Genomic DNA, 22,548 nt, shown 5'->3' with positions numbered 1-22,548 from the left:
AGATGAGTTTACCCGTGATACAGAAGAATTAGCTTAAAGCCTTTGACGCCTGACACATTCAGCGTTTTGGGGTGTTATATGCTCAAGGCACGAACGAACGCTCGAGACACCTAATGCATTTTTAGGATTTTCTTTAACCTGTATTTTCAATTCCTCTAAAACGTTTGCAATGCTTGCATCCAGTATTTGAATTCAGCAGTTTATCAAAGTTATTTTTATTTAGAGAAAATCTTTGTCAAATCTAAAAGAAAATCCTCAATCACTCACTTATCCAAAACCAATCAATAAATCAGAACCAAAATAAAACCTCACATCTGTCAGAAGTTCAAGGTTCAAGAGATTATGGAAAGGAAACTAAAGGAAATCAACAAAGAAAGAGTTTTGCTGCTCTGCAATTTTCAGGTCTCGTAAGGTAGCTTTCTCTAACTCCAGTTCTTCAATCAACTGGAGATCTTAGCCTCCTTCTTCATCACAGCATCACTTGTCAGAGGTACATTCTTATCGACTGCTTCTTTAATGGATTAAATTCTCTCATGAAGCCATCCCACATTAAAACCCGGTTTCTCAGAATGGTCCAAATTGTACTCCCAATCACAGATTACATCTGGAGTAACAGTTCTTCTAGCTCTGGTTCGTATATCGTCTATAACCCGCCAGATAGCTCCTACTTGCTTGGTTTTTGTTTTGGGTATGTGGTGAAGACGATATGACCATATATTTCCCATATTTCTTCATATATGACGGCATATGCAATAGAAACGCTAAATCCACCAACTAATTCATAATACGGGAGTAACTCACCAAATGGAGGAACAAAAGCAATACCTGCAGTAGAATATTTATGCACCACTACAAGAGTCTCAATCATCGTGGAAGCTTCTCCTCTTTCTGGATTAATCTTTTCCATCGGTGGAGCAAGAGCAGTTTCTTCCATCATAGTTTCTTCTATTCCTGGTCTGGTTCCTTCCGTCTCTGAAGTAATGACGACTCGAGCATCGTTCTCCTCAACAACTTCAGTAGTAACATTCTCATGACTCTGAGGTGCGTCGATGGAAACATCATCATCTTGATTCGTCACATTGTTCGAATCATCATTGGCTCCATTATTCTCAACTTCGGCGCTTGGCACCTAATACGAAGATTATATGAGATTGGAACAATCCAAGCATGGAAACCAAAGAAAATCATAAAATACAGAATGTAATGAACTAACACTATCTAATTTCTTTACTATACATTCAATAAATGAGCAAAGAGTGTGAAATTCATAAAAACACGTATTACAACAAGCTCGTCTGAGGAGATTTTACACTGTCCTGTATAACACGACAAACTAGGAGCAAATGGTAAAAAACTATAAGGTTGCGTTATATACCATTCTCTTCGTATGGATGTTCTCTACAACATAAACTATCAAAGAAATGTGGCCGAAACATTGGACTACATGCCAGCTGGAGATTTTCTGGAAGTCTCCAGGAAGTTTACTGTTTCACCTATTTTATCCCCTAAACATGTTTTAAACTCGAAAATATTCTTTGATAAAGATTGGAAATTTACTGGGAAAGATAAAACATGGGTAGATCGCGAAAATTCCACATCGGACGAAGATTCTACATCGTTTTTGCTAAAAGACTGAATTCTGGTTTTTTCTGACGAAGTATTTCGCTAAAAATTTTCATTCATTCATATGGGTTCTCATTCATTCATTCACAAATCATAAATTCCATACTTCTATGAAGAAAGTATAGGAGGAATACTTACTTACTTGAGGGGTCTCTAAGCCATTCGAAGAATTAATGTTGTCGAAGTCACCATTAATAGCATTGTTACCTCCATTCAGTTCCTCATTTCCCAAGGAAGAATGTGCTTTATCAATATTTTGTTTATCCATGGTAATCTCCTCCTGGATACATCAATAACAATTACTATTATTTCGTTCAAGGAAATGCCATGATCGCTTGAACGAAAGAGATGCTTAAATCAACTTCTTCATCGGTCCTGGATTCCTGAATTGTTTTCCCGGGAGCAAGTTGAAGACCCTCAATTATCGATGGAGAAAAATTCTGAAATAAATTAACAAATATTTGTTTTGTGATCCTAATTACGCGGATAAGAAAAGTTGTGATAAAGGAAGCACTAACAACTCACCAAAGAAGCGGCTGGGGACTGCACACTATTCGGTAACATCCTGTAATACTTACTTCTGGGTTCTCCGCCTCGGGGACTTTATTTAATTTCCGTGAAGTCTATATCAATCCGAGATCTCATTACATGACCATCATGTGGTAAAATTAATGAAATAATTAAGAGGCAATTATTATTTTTATATAAAAGTCATAAGAAGGATACTTACTTGTGAACATCCTGGAAGTACTTTTTGTTTATCCCCGCTGGAAGGATACTTCAGCCTTGGTCGCTCAGAAACCATCTCAATAGAAGGAGGTTCTTGTACCGTAGTTTGAACAACCATTATAAAATCATATAAACGATCAAGTTGCTGATTCCAGAAAGTTACATAACCTGGAGTTGCATAGGCTACCTGTCCAGAGAAAGGGTACATATATTCACGTCCATTCAAATGTGTGCAATTTAAAGAAGCTTTAAGTTGGTTAACTGATGGTTTTTCTTTCCGAACATCCGGGACACACTGATTAAGACCCATTTGTCGAGATGCTCTATCGATGTTATATTCCTCCACCAGAAATTTCCCATGTATTACTGATACTAAATAACCCGGAGTACAACTCAGTATGAAGGATCTCTTACAGTCGCCCAGGTCTGCACCAGATTCCAAAATAACATTCTCTTCAGCGTCATTAAAAGTGATCAACTGTGAGACAAAAGGAGGAATCGACACCCAAGGACGAAAGTTAAACTCCGACTCATTGTCTAAGACACTGGTGAGGAGTGTCTTGCGTCGAGGCTTCTTTGTAGATCAGCGCATAATCCTGGCATTATCCTTCTCAGAAAGATCATAACGAGTATCAACATTCGGTCCTTGCAAGATGCTACGAGGAATTGGTGCATAATTCTTGAAGCGCTCCCACAATAAGGCTTGGAGAAACATTGTATTAACATATGTTTCAACTTTCAGAAAACCAATGTGAAAATGCGGAGGTCTAGCAACCACACCCAACAATTCGTTTGGCAATCTGAGAGGAGTTACTGCAATACACTTTCTAGAGAATCAACTAGACAGTCAGACTCAATCTATAATAAAGTATATTAAAGAGTTTAATATCTCTAACTCTTAATTCAATCCGCAATCAACAAAGAAATCTGCGAGCCTGATTGAAGATAAGAGGAGTTACTTGAGTGGCACCAAAGACCAATGTTCAAGTGTCAATCAATGTAAATCAACAACCAAAGGTTGGATATTCTGATTGATTGATCTTAACGCACAACCTGTGATATTTCAATTATATAACAAAATATAATGCGGAAAAAAAATAACACAGAATAGCCTAGTATTATCAATCACCTCACCATAAACTTAATCGACTAGCGAAATAAGTTATTGTGGAATCACAAACGATGAGACGAAGTTTGTTTGTGATTAATTTTCCATCTTGCCTATCGGAGATATAAAATCTCGAGCCAATTATTTCAATTGCACTCAACACGATAGAAACAGCAAGATCAGATCACACAACTACAAGAGAAATAGTATCGTTCTGGCTTCACAATCCCAATGAAGTCTTCAAGTCGTTAACCTACAGGGTCTCGAGAAGAAACCTAAGGTTAAAGGAGAATCGACTCTAGTTATGCAACTAGTAACACACAGGAGGTGTGGGAATTAGTTTTCCCAGTTGCTAGAGTTCTCTTTTATATAGTTTTCAAATCAATGTTTGCAATCCAAGTTACCTTGGTAACAAAGCATTCAATATTTATCGTTAAATGAAAAACCTGATTCAACCAAGCTAATATCTTTCAATCGTTAGATCGAACTTAGATTGTTACACACGAATGAAATGTACCCTCATTTAGGTTTATGTAACCATACCTAAACGTGTACACCAGGTTGGTTCACAAATAGTTAACCGAGGTTAGACATATGATTACCCTCATATCAAACTTATTCATCTTAACCATAACTAGTTCAAATGACTCAAATGAAACTAGTTAAAGAGTTGTTCAATTTTTTAGAAAACACAATTAAAACCAAATAGGTTTGATTCACTTGAATCAATCGTGGACATTATAGCCACTGTTTGCAAAGATTGCATTCCTTATGGTTTAAATGTTTAAGTCCATGACCTGACCGATTTAACAAAGTAACCAGCTTAAGTATGCGTACGGGTATGCGTACTTAAGCAACCGGATTTGATTTTTCTTAAGTTTCCAAACTCAGCAGAAATTTTCGGTTCGAAAACTTCCGCCAGTATGCGAATGGGTACATATACTTAAGGTGACTAGTTTAAGAGTTTGAAATTCCCAAACTCAGCAGATATTTTCGGTTCGAAAACTTCTGTCAGTATGCGTACTGGTACGCATACTTATCTTGTCTCCTTCACCAATTTCGTATACACACATATGCATACTCTTGGTTCCCGGTTTATGGATTTATACACTAATGTGCGAACAAACTATATATGCTTATATCCAAAGATGGTTACATCATCACCTCTTTATTTCAACCATTGAAACATTCTTCTACAACGCCAATAGCCGTTTTCACACATTATTAGCATCAAAAAAATTTTCAAGATATTGAAATAATCATTATCGAAACATTCCAAGCTTACATCAAATGATTGTATCACACAAACCATGTAATATGTTACTCGGAAATTTTCTCATGATATAAGATGAACTTGGTCGAAGAGAAAACTTACCAACACATATTTCGAGAAATATGTAAGCGGGATATACTCAGCTCGAAATCTCAAATGTGTATGGAGAAAACTATATCGTAACACGACTTATGTATCAATATAGGAGATAGTATAAATACACTTTCCAAGTGATAGATGAGTTCAAGTCTCCACATACCTTTTTTCGAAGAAGCTCCACAAGCTCCCCTTAGTAGTTCTTCGTCTTCAAGAGATGAACGTCGAGAGATCTAAGTTTTTAGAGCATAGCTCGGTCGACCTCGCATGCGGTGTTATATCAAGCATGTTTATCAATGTTAGTGATCAAACCTATGAGTCTTGATTTCTAATCTACATAGCTAAGTCTCGGACTAGCATAGAAAAGTGTAGTTGAGCTCCAAGACTTCATGGCGATTCATCATACAACAAAGAAGATCTACTCAAGGAACCGTGGAACTTCATCAACAAAAAGGTATGTGGAGACTTGAACTTATCTATCACTCAAAAGTTTATCTATTGTTTCTCCTACTTCTTATGAGACAAAATTCGTATGTTATATAGACTGAATCATACACATTTGATATTTCGAGCTGAGTATACTCTACTTATCTATATCTCGAAATCATGTGTTGGTAAAGCATTTCGCTTTGATCGGGTTTATCTTCACCTAGTGACGAAAGTCATAATGTTTCAATCACTTTGAAAATCTCTTTGACGAGAAATAGTGTAACAACTATATAACGTCCTCTAAGAATGTTTCAATGGTTGGAATGAGAGTTTAGGTCTATATAACCAATGATGGACATAAGCATTGTGTGGTAACACATATGTGCATAAGTCATATTCCTTAATCTGAAGTTTGCGAACTTTGTTGATTGAGAGAAACCGGAGGAATTGGCTTTGCCAAGTCCGCGAACTGACGGAAGTTCTCTTACCGAGAATTTCTGCTGGGATTTTCAAAAACTCGTTTGCGTGTTTAGTCCGCGAACCTAGTCCGCAAACTGGTGGAAGTCTCTTTGCCGAGATTTTCTGCTGAGTTTGGAAAACTCTTCCGGTTTCCTTAAGTCCGCGAACTTTTTTGCGTACTTGAGTGGGTTATGATCTAAAGATGTGCTCTAAACATGAAACTTAAATTACTAAGGAATGCAGTATGCAAACCGTGGATATAAAGTTCATGAGCCGGTTCAATCGAATCGAATCATCTTTGTTTCAATTGTGTCTTGTGTAGTTACATAAGATCTCATAGCAATTGAACAACTCTCTAACTAGTTCATTTGAGTCACTTGAACTAGTTATGGTGAAGAAGAAAAAGGTTAATATGAAATACTCATATGGTTAACCTTTTTGGGTTACTATGTTGAACCAACATACACGTATACGTTTGGGCACGGTTTTCACAAACCAAGTAAACGTATATCTCAAGTGTGTGTGACAAGCTAAGTTTTCGATCTAACAATTGAGAAATATTAGCTTGAATCTAAATCAGGTTTTCATCTAACGGTGAATACTGATTGCTTTGTACCTAAGGAAAAACCCTGATTTGAAGACTATATAAAGGAGATATCAAGCATTTGCAAAACTAATCCCCACGCATCTGTGTGATACTAGTGCGCTTACTAGAGTCGATTCTCCTCTAACCTTTGGTTTTCTTCTCTAAAACCAGGTTAACGACTTAAAGACTTCATTGGGATTGGGAAGCCAGACCGATACTACTTTTATCGTATTTGTGCGATCTGATCTTGTATCTTCTATCGTACGAGTACAATCTTATTGATTGGCTTGATATCGTGAGAGTTCTCCGATAGGCAAGATAAAGAAGTCACAAACATCTTCTTCTCACTGTTTGTGATTCCTCGATGTCCGTCTTCTTGTTTATACAAGTAACACTGTTGTGAGGTGATTGATTAATCTAGGCCGATCTTCGGGAATATAAGACCGGATTATCAATTGGTTCCTGTTCACCTTGATTTCATGTCATAAGACGGAACAAAAACCTAGGGTTCTTTTTTGGGAGACAGATTTATCCTTTGATAGACTTTTCTGTGTGAGACAGATTTGTTTATTATCAAGTCTGCGATTTTGGGTTGCAACAACTCTTAGTTGTGGGTGAGATCAACTAAGGGAATCAAGTGCGCAGTGTCCTGCTGGGATCAGAGGCGTAGGGGGTACAACTGTACCTTGGATCAGTGGGAGATTGATTGGGGTTCAACTATAGTCCAGTCCGAATTTAGCTTGGAGTAGGCTAGTGTCTGTAGCGGCTTAATACAGTGTGTATTCAATCTGGACTAGGTCCCGTGGGTTTTATGCATTTGAGGTTTCCTCGTTAACAAAATTCTGGTGTCTGTGTTATTTCTATTTCCGCATTATATTTGTTATATAATTGAAATAATACAGGTTGTGCATTTGTGATCATCAATTGGAAATCAAACCTTTGGTTGTTGATCAATATTGATTAATCCTTGGACATTGGTCTTTGGTACCGTCCAAGTATTATTTGTGTTTGATTAGGACTCGCTGATTTCTATTAGCTTGAGTAATATCAAAAACAAAAGATAGATATTAACTCCTTGAGATACTTTTATCTAGATTGAGTCTGACTGTCTAGTTAATTCTCTAGCAAAGTATTTCGGAGTTAGTCTATACAGATTGCTAAGCGAAATATTGGGTGGTGTTGTTAGACCCCCGCTTTTTCAATTGGTAACAGAGCTGGCAAACACACTAAGACCTCATCAGTCTGTCTTTGTAGCGATCTGACTATATGGACCATAAAGTCTCAATTGACGCTTCACCAGGTTTAAAAAACAACCGCAAGAAAAGGTCTGACAAACTGGTGTCTCTTCACAAAGGGTTGGATGAACAAACCCGGATCAACTATGGTCTTGTTGCAGAAATTGCAGTTCTTAACTATTTGATATCTGGAAATACTCCCTTTGAGAATTTGAAAAATCTCAGTTGTTCATCTCTCAAGAAAATTCATAAGTCAGATAGTAATCAACGACAAGATGTTGAGAAAACTGATATGACAAGGAACCATTCAGACAATATTCAAAGCATAGGCTCATGTTGTGATCCATCCGATCATATACAGCAAGCATGTATGTCTTTTCAAAAGAGTCGCAAGTAATTTTTGTAAGAAAGCTAAACAATTGTATGATTCTATAAAAGTTCATAAAACTCTACTAGGAAACTCTAAATAGAGAAGTACTAGTAGTATGGGTGCCTTTGCTTTAAGATCTACATCTCCCTTTCAATGGTTTCTTGATAGTGGATGCAGTCGACATATAACAGGAGACCTCACATGGTTTGTTTCGTCTGTTGACTATGAATGAGGTCATGTAATATTCGGAGATGGAAGTTGTTGCTACATTAGCGAAAAGGGAACGATCAAGATACCCGGTTTTCCAGAAATCCATGATGTGGTATACGTTAAAGGTATGACTGCTAATCTTCTTTCTAGTGACGAGGAGAAGAGCACTGATCAAGCCATTCCTGATGAACAAGAACGTGTCCCTCCATGGCATCTATGGGTTCAAAGGAATCATGACCCCAACAGTATCATTGAGGGAAGGGATTCTACAACCAAAAAAAGGGGTCAACTTCAATATATATGCAATTTTGGTTGTTATCTTTCGCAGGTGGAACCAAGGAATATTGGTGAAGCTCTGAAAGATCCCTTTTGGGTAAATGCAATGCATGAAGAGTTAAATCAATTTGAAAGACAAGATGTCTGGGAACGTGTGCCTTGTCCTCCAAATGTCAATATTGTCGGTACCAAATGGATATTTAAGAACAAGTCTGATGAATTTGGTACAATTTTCAGAAATAAAGCTAGACTTGTCTCTCAAGGATATTCACAGATTGAATGAATCGATTTTGAGGAAACCTTTGCACCTGTGGCACGTCTTGAGTCCATTCGACTTTTATTAGCCCATGCCTGCTTTCTCAAGGTTAAGTTGTTTCAGATGGACATAAAATCAGTGTTCCTGAATGAAATTTTAAAAGAGGAAGTTTATGTCGCTCAACCTCATGGATTATAAAATCCTGATTTCCCAGATCATGTGTTGAAGCTCAAAAAGGCGTTATATGGATTGAAGCAAGCACCAAGAGCCTATTTTCAGAAACTTACTACCTCTCTTATTAGAAAAGGATTTTCAAGAGGAGGAGATGATAAAACATTGTTTACCAAATGGAGTGGGAAAGATGTTGTCATTGCTCAAATCTATGTAGATGATATCATCTATGGATCAACTTCTGAAAAATTCGCAAAAGACTTTCAAGTCTCTCTAGCTAAAGATTTTCAAATGAGAAATGTTGGTGAATTAAAATTCTTCTTAGGATTACAGATTCAACAACATAAGGAGGGAATTCACTTATCCCAAGAGAAGTACGCACGTAATCTTGTGTCAAGATTCGGTCTGGATAAGTCGTCTCTTAAGTTGACTCTCATACCTACTACTGGTAAATTGCACAGGGATGAGAAAGAAGCAAAAGTGGATCAAAAACTATATCGATCCATTATAGGTAGCCTCTTATATCTTACAGCTACTAGACCTAATATTTCTTTCAGCGTTGGTTGTTGTGCCAGGTTTCAGGCGGATCCAAAAGAATCTCATCTTGCAGCTGCAAAAAGAATCATACGATATATAAATCACATTATTGGGTATGGTCTCTCGTACACTTTTGATACTAACACTGACCTTTCTGCTTATTCTGATGCTGATTGGGCAAGATGTGTAGAAGACAGAAAAAGTACATCAGGGGGCTTCTACTATGTGGGTCTCAATCTTGTAGCGTGGCATAACAAGAAGCAAAACTCTCAATCCCTGTCTACATGTGAAGTATAATATATTGTTGCCGAATCATGTTGTACTCAACTCCTATGGATGAAACAAATGCTTGCTGACTATGGAGTTGATACTGGAATAATGAAGATCTTTTGTGATAACTCCAGTGCGATTCGAATTACTGAGAATCCTGTTGAGCACTCAAGAACAAAGCACATTGACATAAGGTACCATTTTATTCGTGATCTTCATGAAAATGGTATCATTGGTATGGAATTTGTGCCTTCCGAACAACAATTGGCTGATATTCTCACCAAACCCTTAGACATTGCAACTTTTCAACACTTGCGGCAGTCTGTTGGTGTTGTTTTGGTTCATTAAACCGTTTCGATGACTCTTGCCCCTATGCTTATCCTTATATTTTGGGAAATTGAGTCTGAAACTCCAGTAGGTACTTTCCGGTTCAGTTTCTGTAGGATTGTTGTTGTTATCTTTTTAGTATCTCTTTAGTGCTTCAAAATCCTTCTTGTCTTTCGAAATTAAGGTCGCTCTTGTTGTTCTTTCGGGAATGACATCAAATGGGGGAGAGTTCTTTTGAACTTGTGCTTAATGGTAATATCTTGCAGGGTGTGCGGCTGTGGAATTTTATAGGGGTTACCTTGTATCTTAAAACTCCTTGATGAATTAATTTAGCTTCGGCTTTATGATTGCATCTAAATTAAGTTGGTATGTATTTTTTTCTTTTAGTCCATGAAACGTCTCTTCTCGGAAATTTCATTAGGATACCGTTCTTGTACCTTTGCCAATTTTATTGACAAAAAGGGGGAGAATTAATATGTAGTTCTACTACATATACATATGGTTTTCGGATCATTGTGTAAATGGGAGTGGTTTCCATGTGAGATGGAGTATTGACTAAGGGAGAGTGATACATATCACCGTAGTATTATTGTTAAAATCGTGACGCAATTGGACTTTGATGTTACATAATAATACTATGTCACTGTATAATGATGATCGAGAATCTCGATTTCTCTCATTGTTATAGCTACGGATCTTCAACAACGGTGATGCTAAACTTACAACCTTTGGGATCATTGGAATACTTGGAAGGACGAATATTTCAGGGAACGTTAAAGATTAGACTATGGAATAAGAGCCACTAAAGTTTATCTTTTTTGTGTTCCATATGTATTAATAGTTTTGTCACTAAAATTGACAAAGGGGGAGATTTTTAGAGCATAGCTCGATCGACCTCGCATGCGATGCTATATCAAGCATGTTTGTCAATGTTAGTGATCAAAACTATGAGTCTTGATTTCTAGTCTACATAGCTAAGTCTCGGACTATGATAGAAAAGTGTAGTTGAACTCAAGGACTTCATGGCGATTCATCATACAACGACGAAGATCTACTCAAGGAACCGTGGAACTTCATCAACAAAAAGGTATGTGGAGACTTGAACTTATCTATCACTCAAAAGTCTATCTATTCTATCTCCTACTTCTTATGAGACAAAAGTCGTATGCTATATAGACTGGATCATACACATTTGATATTTCGAGTTGAGTATACTCTTCTTATCTATATCTCGAAATCATGTGTTGGTAAAGCGTTTCGCTTTGATCGGGTTTTTCTTCACCTAGTGACGAAAGTCATAATGTTTCAATCACTTTGATAATCGCTTTGACGAGAAATAGTGTAACAACTATATAACGTCCTCTACGAATGTTGTAATGGTTGGAATGAGAGTTTAGGTCTATATAACCAATGATGGTTATATGCATTGTGTGGTAACACATATGTGCATAAGTCCTATTCCTTAATCCAAAGTTTGCGAACTTTGTTGATTGAGAGAAACCGGAGGAATTGGCTTTGCCAAGTCCGCGAACTCAGTTTTCGAACTCAGTCCGCGAACTGACGGAAGTTCTCTTACCGATAATTTCTGCTAGGATTTCCATAAACTCGTTTGCGTGTTTAGTCCGCGATCTGGAGGAAGTCTCTTTGCTAAGATTTTCTGCCGAGTTTGGAAAACTTTGTCGGTTGCCTTAAGTCCGCGAACTTGTTTGCGTACTTGAGTGGGTTATGATCTAAAGATGTGTTCTGAACATGAAACTTAAATTACTAAGGAATGCATTATGCAAACCGTGACTATAAAGTTCATGAGCTGGTTCAATCGAATTGAATCATCTTTGTTTCAATTGTGTCTGGTGTAGTTACATTATATCTCATAGCAATTGAACAACTCTCTAACTAGTTCATTTGAGTCAATTGAACTAGTTATGGTGAAGAAGAATAACAAGGTTAATATGAAATGCTAATATGGTTAACCTTTTGGGTTACTATGTTGAACCAACATACACGTACACGTTTGGGCACGATTTTCACAAACCCAGCAAACGTATATCTCAAGTGTGTATGAAAAGCTAAGTTTTCGATCTAACGGTTGAAAAATATTAGCTTGAATCTAAATCAGTTTTCATCTAACGGTGAACATTGATTGCTTTGTACCTAAGGAAAAATCCTGATTTGAAGACTATATAAAGGAGATATCTAGCATTGGGAAAAATAATCCCCACGCGTCTGTGTGATACTAGTGCGCTTGCTAGAGTCGATTCTCCTCTAACCTTTGGTTTTATTCTCTAAAACCAGGTTATCGACTTAAAGACTTCATTGGGATTGTGAATCCAAACCGATACTACTTTTATCGTATTTGTGTGATCTGATCTTTCATCTTCTATCGTACAAGTACAATCTTATTGATTGGCTTGAGATCGTGAGAGTTCTCCGATAGGCAAGATAAAGAAGTCACAAATATCTTCGTCTCACTGTTTGTGATTCCTCGATGTCCTCTTGTTTATACAAGTAATACTGTTGTGAGGTGATTGATTAATCTAGGTTGTTCTCCGGGAATATAAGACCGGATTATCAATTGGTTCCTGTTCACCTTGATTTCATATCATAAGACGGAACAAAAACCTAGGATTCTTCTGTGGGATACAGATTTATCCTTTGATATACTTTTCTGTGTGAGAGAGATTTGTTTATTATAAAGTATGCGATTTTGGATTGCAGCAACTCTTAGTTGTGGGTGAGATCAGCTAAGGGAATCAAGTGCGCGGTGTCCTGCTGGGATCAGAGGCGTAGGGAGTACAACCGTACCTTGGATCAGTGGGAGACTGATTGGGGTTCAACTACAGTCCAGTCCGAAGTTAGCTTTGAGTAGGCTAATGTATGTAGTGGCTTAATACAGTGTGTATTCAATCTGGACTAGGTCCCGGGGTTTTTCTGCATTTGCGTTTTCCTCGTTGACAAAATTCTGGTGTCTGTGTTATTTCTATTTCCGCATTATATTTGTTATATAATTTAAATAATACAGGTTGTGCACTTGTGATCATCAATTGGAAATCCGACCTTTGGTTATTGATTGATATTGATTGATCCTTGGAAATTGGTCTTTGGTACCGTCCAATTATTCATTGTGTTTGATTAGGACTCGCTGATTTCTATTAGCTTGAGTAATATGAAAAACAAGAGAGATATATTAACTAATTGAGATACTTTTATCTAGATTGAGTCTGACTGTCTAGTTGATTCTCTAGCAAAGTATTTTGGAGTTAGTCCATACAGATTGCTAAGCGAAATATTGGGTGGTGTTGTTAGACCCCCGCTTTTTCATAAGCTCAACTACACTATCTATGTCCTAGTCCGAGACATCTATAAATAGGCTAGAAATCAAGACTTATAGTTTTGATCACTAACATTGACAAACATGCTTGAGATAGAAACGCATGCGAGTTCGACCGAGCAATGCTCTAAAACATTGGAAACACAGGAATCCACGACCAAGGAATCTAAATTGGAGAATAGTGAACCCCGGAGCAGACTACCAACGAGAAGTTTCTCACCTTGAGCTATCTTAATGGCAAAAGGAATCACGAATGGATTCAGCAAGTTTACATTATCTTCAAATACATCTCTAGAGAACCACAGGCACAAGAAAGCAGCAATGTTTAATATGCCACCCACAGGTCTTTCAGGAGTTCCATCTCTCGGCAACCAATGCTTCAACCATTGAGCATAACAAGACTTGCTGGATAATTTGTTAATATCATGCATCGTAGCTGTCAAGACATCAGAATTGCATTCTCATCTGCCGAAAGTGCTGCAGGAAAATTACCCGTAACGGGAAGATGCAATAAAGAAACCACATCCTCTAAAGTGATGGTAAATTCTCCCCACCTGCATATGAAAGTATGAGTAGGAACACACCAACGAGCGAGCAAAGCTACTATACCTCTCACATCATGGTAAACCGACAAATATCCAGCTGCTTGAATAGCTCGTGTGACATACGCATTTATGTGTCTATTTTGACCTCGATTACCCATATTGTTAGTACTCATTTTTGTACTTATATCGGTATTTTATGTCTTTGTAGGTGTTTTTGAAGAAATAAGCTTTTAAGGAGAAATTGGCTCGAAAAGTGGTATTTGGACTCTCCTGAGAAAATTACTGAAGACATTCCTCAAATGGATAAAGGGCACACAGTTGATAAGGAGTACCCTACCGTTATTTGCACCCCATATCTACTATTTGCACCCAAAGTGCTATTCACACCCCATCAGGGATAGGGGGCTTTTCTTTTCATTTTCAAATATGTAAAAAGGCGGGAAATTTGGTATGAACATACGTAATCTGCTGGGAAGAATTTAGGCGAGAATTACTCAGAGTTTTTCATGGATAAGGACTGGTATGGGCCTGTCATCACTAAACAGGGGAGGTAAGGTGTTTTGGTTCGAAAGAAAAGGAAGTATCATCGAGTTTTATCAAAACAGAGGCGGGAAGAATCAGTTTCAATAATATTCACCTGCGAACTCCCTAATGTGAATTTGGATTAGTTGTTCTCGGATTTGCTCGTGGGTAAAGTTTTGTTTGGGTCTGTTTTTACTAAACAGGGGTTCTAGTTGGCTTGGAGTCGAAGGAAACGAGATATACACAGATTTGGATGGAAACAGGGTATTAAGAAGATATCGGGTTTGCTGTTCTAAATTTGGAAGTTATTTGCGGACAAAAGGGAAGATAATATTTCCTATTAGATTTGTTTCCATCCTTAGAAGATTCTTGAACAGCCATGACTCGATTATTGACACGGCGTGAGATAAAAATGGAAAGAAGGAGATATTTGTATCGGTAGCTTGCAGTGAAGGAAAAGAAACATATTTATGGAATACAATCACCTGCAGTGCATAAATAGAGGTTCTGGGAGTTGTCGAGGAATAGTCGAGACTTTGGGATAGTTTGGGGTAGTTGCAGAGCAAGAACAAAGGTTGCAGAGGCGTTATTCATCGCAGCAGAGAAGGAAGAAGAGGAACCAGAGAACATCACTTAGAGATAGTCGCAAAAACCGTTAGCTATTCTTTCAAAATTCAATACCTTTGTAACTGTTTCGCAACAATGAATTCTGTTAGGGTATTCTCTGTAACAGATGCTCGCTGCATAATATTATTTCTCAATATAAACACCTTTTGAGCGTGTTTTCGACATCACGAGCTAAACCCCGTCACTGGGACAACGGAGGAAGCCATATTTCACATTTGATGGGTAACTATAATTGATTTAAATGGATTTATGATTTTTACTGATTAGTTGTGATTTTGTTTGATAGTGTATGCTTAGTATAAGAACTCTTAATGCACTATGCTTATGATTTACATCTAATTCTTTATAAAATCTACTTTGGTAAAGAATAAGAGTCTACAAAAGAACTAAAATTTGTTATGAATCATTATTTGAACCAATTGATTGTGATTAATGGTGGAATCCCGAGTCCTAGTCTCTCATAATATTGTTATCAACTTTCGTTTATTTACTAGCTATTTTTATAAATTCTAATATCCAATATTTACACGTCCGAGCGACCGATACTTTTTCTTACCACTGTAAAAACTACATCAGTTTTTGGCGTCGCCGACGCGGACTTGTATTTAGGTTTAGGTTTTAGGTTTTGCATTTTTTTTTTAGGTTTTGTATATATTTATTTAGTTTCTTAGTTTTTTTTTGTTGTATTTTACGTCTTTGGTATTTTTATTTTTGTTGTGCAGGATTAACTCAAAGCTAAAGGTGGAAAGTTGAACTTGCCAAAAAAAAAGGAGGAAACCGAAGATATTATTTTATTTGAACTTTTTATTTTTGTTAGTTTCTTTATTTCTTATTTTGGACTTGTAATTTTCTTTTATTTGTTTGTTTATTTTTTAGTATTTTATTTATTGTAAAAAAAATACACTTGCACACACCAATTGCATATTCGCCCGGCACTGATTTTAGGAAAACAAGTGGTTTAGTACGGTAAAACCTCTGGGCGTTATCATCCGAAACACCACAAACCTCAGCCTCGTACCTTTCGGTATATTTTGCTGTGGTAACCCAAGCCTACCTAAATTAGTTAGCCCAGCATTTTCATGTGCGCAGTTTTTGGTTGAATTCTTGTATGCCAGAACGTAAGAGAGACGCTCTAGGACAGTTTATGCGTGAAAAACCTAGAAGTGATATTTTAGGAAACAAGAATCTTGACTACCTTAATCTAGAAAGTCCTATTATTGTACGTTCTTCTCACGGTGAGGAAAATATCCTTAATACTTCTATTTTTGCCAAAATGGTTGAGGAAAAGGATGTTGAGGTAACAGTAAAAACCTTTAGGGATTGTTTCAACTCGTCTAGAGTATTGCATGATCAAGGTGTAGTTCTACTAGCTTCTACGGTCCAGTTTGTTATTAGACCTGAGACTATTGGCATGCTTCGTACCTTTAGAGGGTTAGAGAATGAGAACCCGTATACCAACATAAGAGACTTTGAAATGATTTTTGACACAATGAACTATCTGAATGTCTCCAAAGATGTGCTTAGGTTACGTTTGTTTCACTTCTCTGTCGATGCGAAAGACAAAGAGTGGTATCATATTACTATATAGTATTCGATTATGCACATTTGAGATTTCGAGCTGAGTTTAACTCGCTTACATATTTCACGAAATATGTGTTGGTAAGCTTTCGCTTCAACCAAGTTCATCTTATATTCTTGACGAAATTCAAAAGATGATCATGTGAAAATCGCCGAGTAACATCTTACATGGTTTGTGTGATACAATCATTTGGTGTAGACTTGAAATGCTTCGTTATGATTATTTCAATAACTTGAAAATTTCTTTGATGCTAATAATGTCTGAAAACGGATATTTTCATCCGCTAAGAAAGTTTCAATGATTGAAATAGAGTTTAGAACACTTATCCATTATTGGACTATAAACATAGTATGCATTCTTGCATGTATGTGATCCATGACAGGAACTATAGTATGCATACCGTATGCGTACCTGTCAGTTGTGCAATTCCGAGTACTTAAGTACACATACTCGTACGTGTACTGGCGAAGGGTTTGGGTCCGGAAATTTCTGCTGTGTTTGGAAGTATGCGTACCCATTTGCATACGCTACATTAAGTATGCTTACCCGTTTGCATACTTGAGTGGTTAAAGTTCTAAAATCGGTTTGTTCATGAACTAAAACAATTATATAATAAGGAACGCATTCTTTGCAAACCGTGGCTATAATGTTCATAAATTGATTCGAGTGAATCAAACCGATTTTGCTTCAATTGTGTTCTTTTGTACTTCTATGAGAATATAGCAGTTGAACAACTGTATAACTAGTTTCATTTGAGTCATTTGAACTAGTTGTTGTTAAGATGAATAAGGTTGATATGTGAGTGTTCATATAGCTAACTTTGGTTAACTACCGTTGAGACAACATAGTGTACACGTTTAGGTACGGTTACTCAAACCTAAATGAAGGTACATTTCATTTGTGTATAACAAGCTAAGTTAGATTTAACGGTTGGAAGATATTAGCTTGAATCTAATCAGGTTTTCATCTAACGGTGAATATTGAATGCTTTGTTACCAAGGTAACTAAGATTGCAAACCCTAATTTGAAAACTATATAAGGGAAAACTCTAGCAATTGGGAAACCTAATACCCACACCTCATGTGTGATACTAGTTGCGACTAGAGTCGATTATCCTTTAACCTTAGGTTTTTCACGAAACCCTGTAGGTTAAAGACTTAAAGACTTCATTGGGATTGTGAAGCCAGACCAACTATTTTCTCCGTAGTTGCTTGTTCTGATCTTACTTCTACTATCGTGATTGAGTTTGAAATTATGAACATGTAATCAACCCAACACTGGAGAAATAGTGAGGTTAGTAATTCTGATAGAACCCAAAATTTATTTAGAAACTTATTGAGTACCTATACATATATTTAGAAACATTAATTTATGAATTAGACACTAGTATGAGGAACTTAGAGATATTCATCTGCTAGAATATAAATTAATGTAGATGAACAAAAGGACAGAGATTTTAGACCCTCATAGTAGAAAATTCCCATAATTAAGTTGATTTTCATATATGCATCTAAAACTCATTTTAATTGAGTTTAAAACTCTCAAACTAGTAGAAGTGACTTTCTTTTGAAATAATTAGTATAGTTTGATTACATCCAAATATTATACTTGCTCTTTTTCAAAAACATAGGCTGGTGTTTGTACCCAAAAATAGTTTTAGGCGCTGAACACGATGTAATTGATGATTTGATGCGAATTAGGGCTAAAAGACGACTGAAAATAAATAAGAAGACGAGAATTTAACGTGGTTCGGAAAGTGTTGCCTACATCCACGGAGGAATCCCATAGAGAGAGATATTATTGATATGAGATTACAACAATTATGGTTAGCTAACCTAGGATTTCCCTCTCCTATTAGCATTTAGGATACATGTATTTACATTGTTTATGTAACCCTAATTCTGATGTAAACTTGATGTGCAAGCAACTTGGGCAACAAGACTTCTGGAATCTTCTATCACGGGCTAACGGGAATGAATACTGGGCCATCCGTGTATTTTATTCACGGTACAAACAGCTGGTTTCATGTGTAATTTGTACATGAAACCAACGTATATTTTTGAAACAGAAGGAGTAATTATTAATAATATGTATATGTCAAAACAGTTCCAAATTTTACTTATAGTGCAACTCTTAAGAGTTTGGATAATAAACATAATTACCTAGTGTCCTCAGATGATAGAAGTAGTAACACTTAGTAAGATTGATTTATTAGAGTTTAGATAAACCCTTAAATTTAGATTTCTAAGTTTACATATAACATAAGTAGAAAATCTTTAGAATCTAAGAAAATGATTATATTATAATAAATAAGTAATTGATAGATTTTACTTAAACCCATTAAAGATACTGTTGGCCGTAGAATAGCTCTCATAGAATTATTCCTTGAAGAAATTTAGTAAATTTAGGAATAATAGAAACATGAAGTTATAAAGTTAAATATTGCTCATATGTTATCAATTAATGAATTGAGTGTATGTCGTGTCTTAGACTATACTCTATAAAGTAGCTTAAGTATTAGAAACATATTTTCTACTCAATTGACCCTTAGTCCAATTATATATTGCTTCGAACTCCTATGAAAAGAGTTGAGTTTCGCGTGTTTGTATATATCGGAAGTACTTACATTGAGAGGTAGGTTAATCTAATTTTCGAGAGGGAAATTCTTATAAGGTGAGTAGAATGTAAAGATTCGAAAGCTCGTCAACACTATTTGACCAGTTGATTAACTAAACGTGAAAATTAGTCAAACAATAATTTATACATGAAACTAGTACCATTGGATAGATCACAAAAAATTACTCAGAATGGACTCCTCGAATGCGTCATTTTGATACCGGACGAAGAAGAAATTATCTTATTTGCAAAATAATCCTTTTGAGAATAGATGTTATTTAAGCAACTGAGAATTTTACTCAGGGAACCTTTCATCTCATTTCAATAGAACTATTCATCAGGCAACCCACATCCAATCGGATGGGTTCCTAAGTAATTATCTTTGGTTTATACAAAAATAAATCGATTTTTTTTTATTATATTCTCTTCTTCTTTTCTTTCTTCTCCTCTGTTCTTCTGTTTTCCTTTCTGTCAATCTCAATTCAAAGAGATTGATCTTAGATTTGGTTTAAGTGATTCATAGAGGATTATAGGTTGTTAGGTCGAATGAGAAGTGTGATGATATTGTGGTTGACTGATCCAGGAAGAAGAAGAAGTTGATGTTGCTTTAAATTATCTTATGTAATTATGATTCTTAAATTCGATAATCTAGGTTTGATATTTCAAGTTAGGTTGTAATCATGAAGCAGGTTTAATTATTAGGGTGTGACGTGAAAATTCAGATTTAGAGAAAAACTCATGTATTTAGATAGGTTAATACCTAATTTGGATATGCGGTTTACCATTTTTCATATATGTTCTTTAGTGTAACATCAACACTCTGATCAATTCCTCCTGGGGATTTTTGGTCATGTTTGACATTTCATTTCTAGTCAATTCATCCTGCATTGAACATGGAGTGATTCGTCAACCAACAAATTATAAAATTGAATTAAAATATGAGACAAATAAACTTAAACTATTTATTTTAACCTTCAAAAAAGGGTATCTTCTTGTCAAGATGATTGACTAGAGAAGTAGTAAACAATATCAAAATGGCCTAAGTACCGTTACAGAAGCTACTCTAAACTGAAATTCTCAACAAATTTTCCTTAAATACATCGGAATGTTAGGTACCTGAACATCGAGAATGTGGCGTGGAATTTCTTTTAGAAAACATGATGGTTGAAGCAACTGAAAAGGTTTGAATTTGTTAGTTTACCACGCTGCCAGCTGCAAATTGAAATAGACGGAGGCAAGTTTGGAGTTGCCTTCCAATTCAAGTCCATGGTAACATACAAAATATAGAGTTTCTTACAAGCACGAGTCATCACCACATATAGCAGTCGTCACTCCTCCTATCGAGTCACTAAGTCCGTGAGGAAAATATGAACTTTGAAAACAGCTGAATAAAAGGCTTACTGTATGAAGAAAACGATACATGCTTACCTCGAGAGATGCACCACTTTCTTTTATAATACCATTATATTCATGTAATAAAGGTGTCTCTGACTCATTTTCCTAAATCAAATAAATCGAGGTGTTAAAGATGTGAGGCCGTTTGTATTCATCTTTTGTGTTATTTTTGAAATCATATTCATCAAGCACTGAGAAATATTAACCAATTTCAAGAGCAATATTAAAGTGAGAGTGTACGGAACCAAATTGATTAACAAAATCTAAAATAAAATCAGAACCCGGATTCAAAATTACAAATTTCATTCGTAAAACATGAACTTCTATCTAGAAGTAAAGAAATCACAAAGTAGTTGATCTGTTATACCTTATGTATTCTTGTTTGGTAGTTCTCTAGCTTGTCCACCTTCTAACGGCTATCAAAAATCCCTAAGGAGTTGAAGCTTAATACATCTCCTTCATCAAAAAAAATTACAAAAGTTGCATTAACAAACATGAAATAACCAAAATTAGATTGACTAACCTAGAAATGGACCAAATCAAAAAATTCAACAAAAACTAAACCACCATTGAAATATCACCTGATTAAGAACGACTCTAAAATTGGGAAAGGATTTTCTTAATCGAAGTAATCTCTATAATTAAAACCCTAGATAATAGATAAAAATACCGGATCTATGTTTTCTAGTCTAGAGATTAAACAAGAGGGTTCAAGAAAAAATGATCTTTGAAGAAGAAAAGGTTAGATAGTGTCATTGGCGTCAGTGAGATGGTGATGGTGGTGTTCGAGCAGAAGCAAGAGAATAGGAAGGAAGAGAAGATGCCATCCATGGATGCTCTTCTCTGCTCGTTGAAGAAGGAATGGAAAATGAAAGGATAATTGTGGGAAGGGAGAGTTAGGGTTAGATAAGTTAGATATATAGGGTGGAAACATTTCCAAGATTTCTTAACAGTTATAAAATTTGGGCAGAATAAAATTAGAAAGTGTTTCCATGCACACGCTCGTTTCGCATGATTCAAATACACCAGTTACTAATGGAAACAGAAATTGGACCGTTACGAATCGGTACGAAATTCATAACTGAAAATGAGCTGTTACTAAATTTTAGTAACTGAAATATGTAGTTGTGAATTAGTAATGGCCACACTTTCGTTACTAATATGCAAATATGGTGTAGTGAAAGAAGATAAAAATGTAAAAGGATAAAAACGAACAAGTTTGCAGAAAGGTTATAAAAATGTACCTGTTGTCCATCATCAGTGAGGTTACCATTAGAAATCGATTCCCAGCAACAATGTCCGATATAGTTGGCTCAAAGTTCACATTAGTATGAGCTTCAATAACATTAACCTCGCAATGTATCAACATATGCTTCACTATCTTGAACATCATGGTCCATAGTATGATAAGTAGCCGATGTTATAGGGGAAACATTATGTTGATGGCTTGTAGAAGCTTGTTGAATAGCAAAATCCTGGACAAATTCATCATCAGATAAGACAACTGTGTATATATTACGAGTTTTTTTTACGCTGAATGACGGCACGACTACCAAAACTAGTGCTTGCAGTGGATATAAAAGAGTTATTATGGAGTATTATATTGCTCTATCAACATATGAAATTGAAGAGTTAGATTGCGTATCGGTAACCGTAAAATATGAGATATGCATACCATCAAGAGGACCAGGTTGAGATAAGACTGGTTCTCACACATTAGATCTCCTCTGGTAACCATGTTGTATAAATAAATTTGCTAGTTCTTGAGGATCTCTTTGTGCCAGGAGAAAAGGTTCAACACCATGACCAAAATTTCCCACAGTTCTTTTCATATTGGGTCGATGAGTCGTTCTATCATTCCAGTGATTATCATCATGATCGGGAACTTTACATTTTTCATATAGTTCATAAGGCTGCTTTTCCAAAAAGAAACCCACCCATCTAGGAAAAACCTGCTGCATTAGCAGCATGAATACCTTTG

General features: G+C 36.1%; 1 long non-coding RNA gene across 4 annotated transcripts; it reads right to left on the bottom strand.

Annotated features, from left to right (window-relative positions):
• Nucleotides 1-260: 260 nt before the first annotated feature.
• Nucleotides 261-21,436, bottom strand: LOC113276199. Of its 4 annotated transcripts, none has more exons than XR_003324148.1 (9): nt 21,149-21,436; nt 20,935-21,023; nt 20,601-20,672; nt 20,289-20,520; nt 19,933-20,054; nt 2,354-2,539; nt 2,149-2,246; nt 1,762-2,063; nt 261-1,129 (listed from the first exon to the last, which is right to left on the bottom strand). It is a non-coding gene; the product is annotated as an uncharacterized LOC113276199 (long non-coding RNA). The 4 variants fall into 4 exon arrangements; XR_003324147.1 differs by having other exon boundaries at nt 20,289-20,509; XR_003324145.1 differs by having other exon boundaries at nt 20,289-20,672.
• Nucleotides 21,437-22,548: the final 1,112 nt, after the last annotated feature.

The sequence above is a fragment of the Papaver somniferum genome, chromosome 4 (genome assembly GCF_003573695.1).
Source record: "Papaver somniferum cultivar HN1 chromosome 4, ASM357369v1, whole genome shotgun sequence".
Classification (NCBI taxonomy): Eukaryota; Viridiplantae; Streptophyta; class Magnoliopsida; order Ranunculales; family Papaveraceae; genus Papaver; species Papaver somniferum.
Note: the sequence above shows the minus strand (reverse complement) of the source record. Positions and strands in the feature narration are given on the sequence as shown.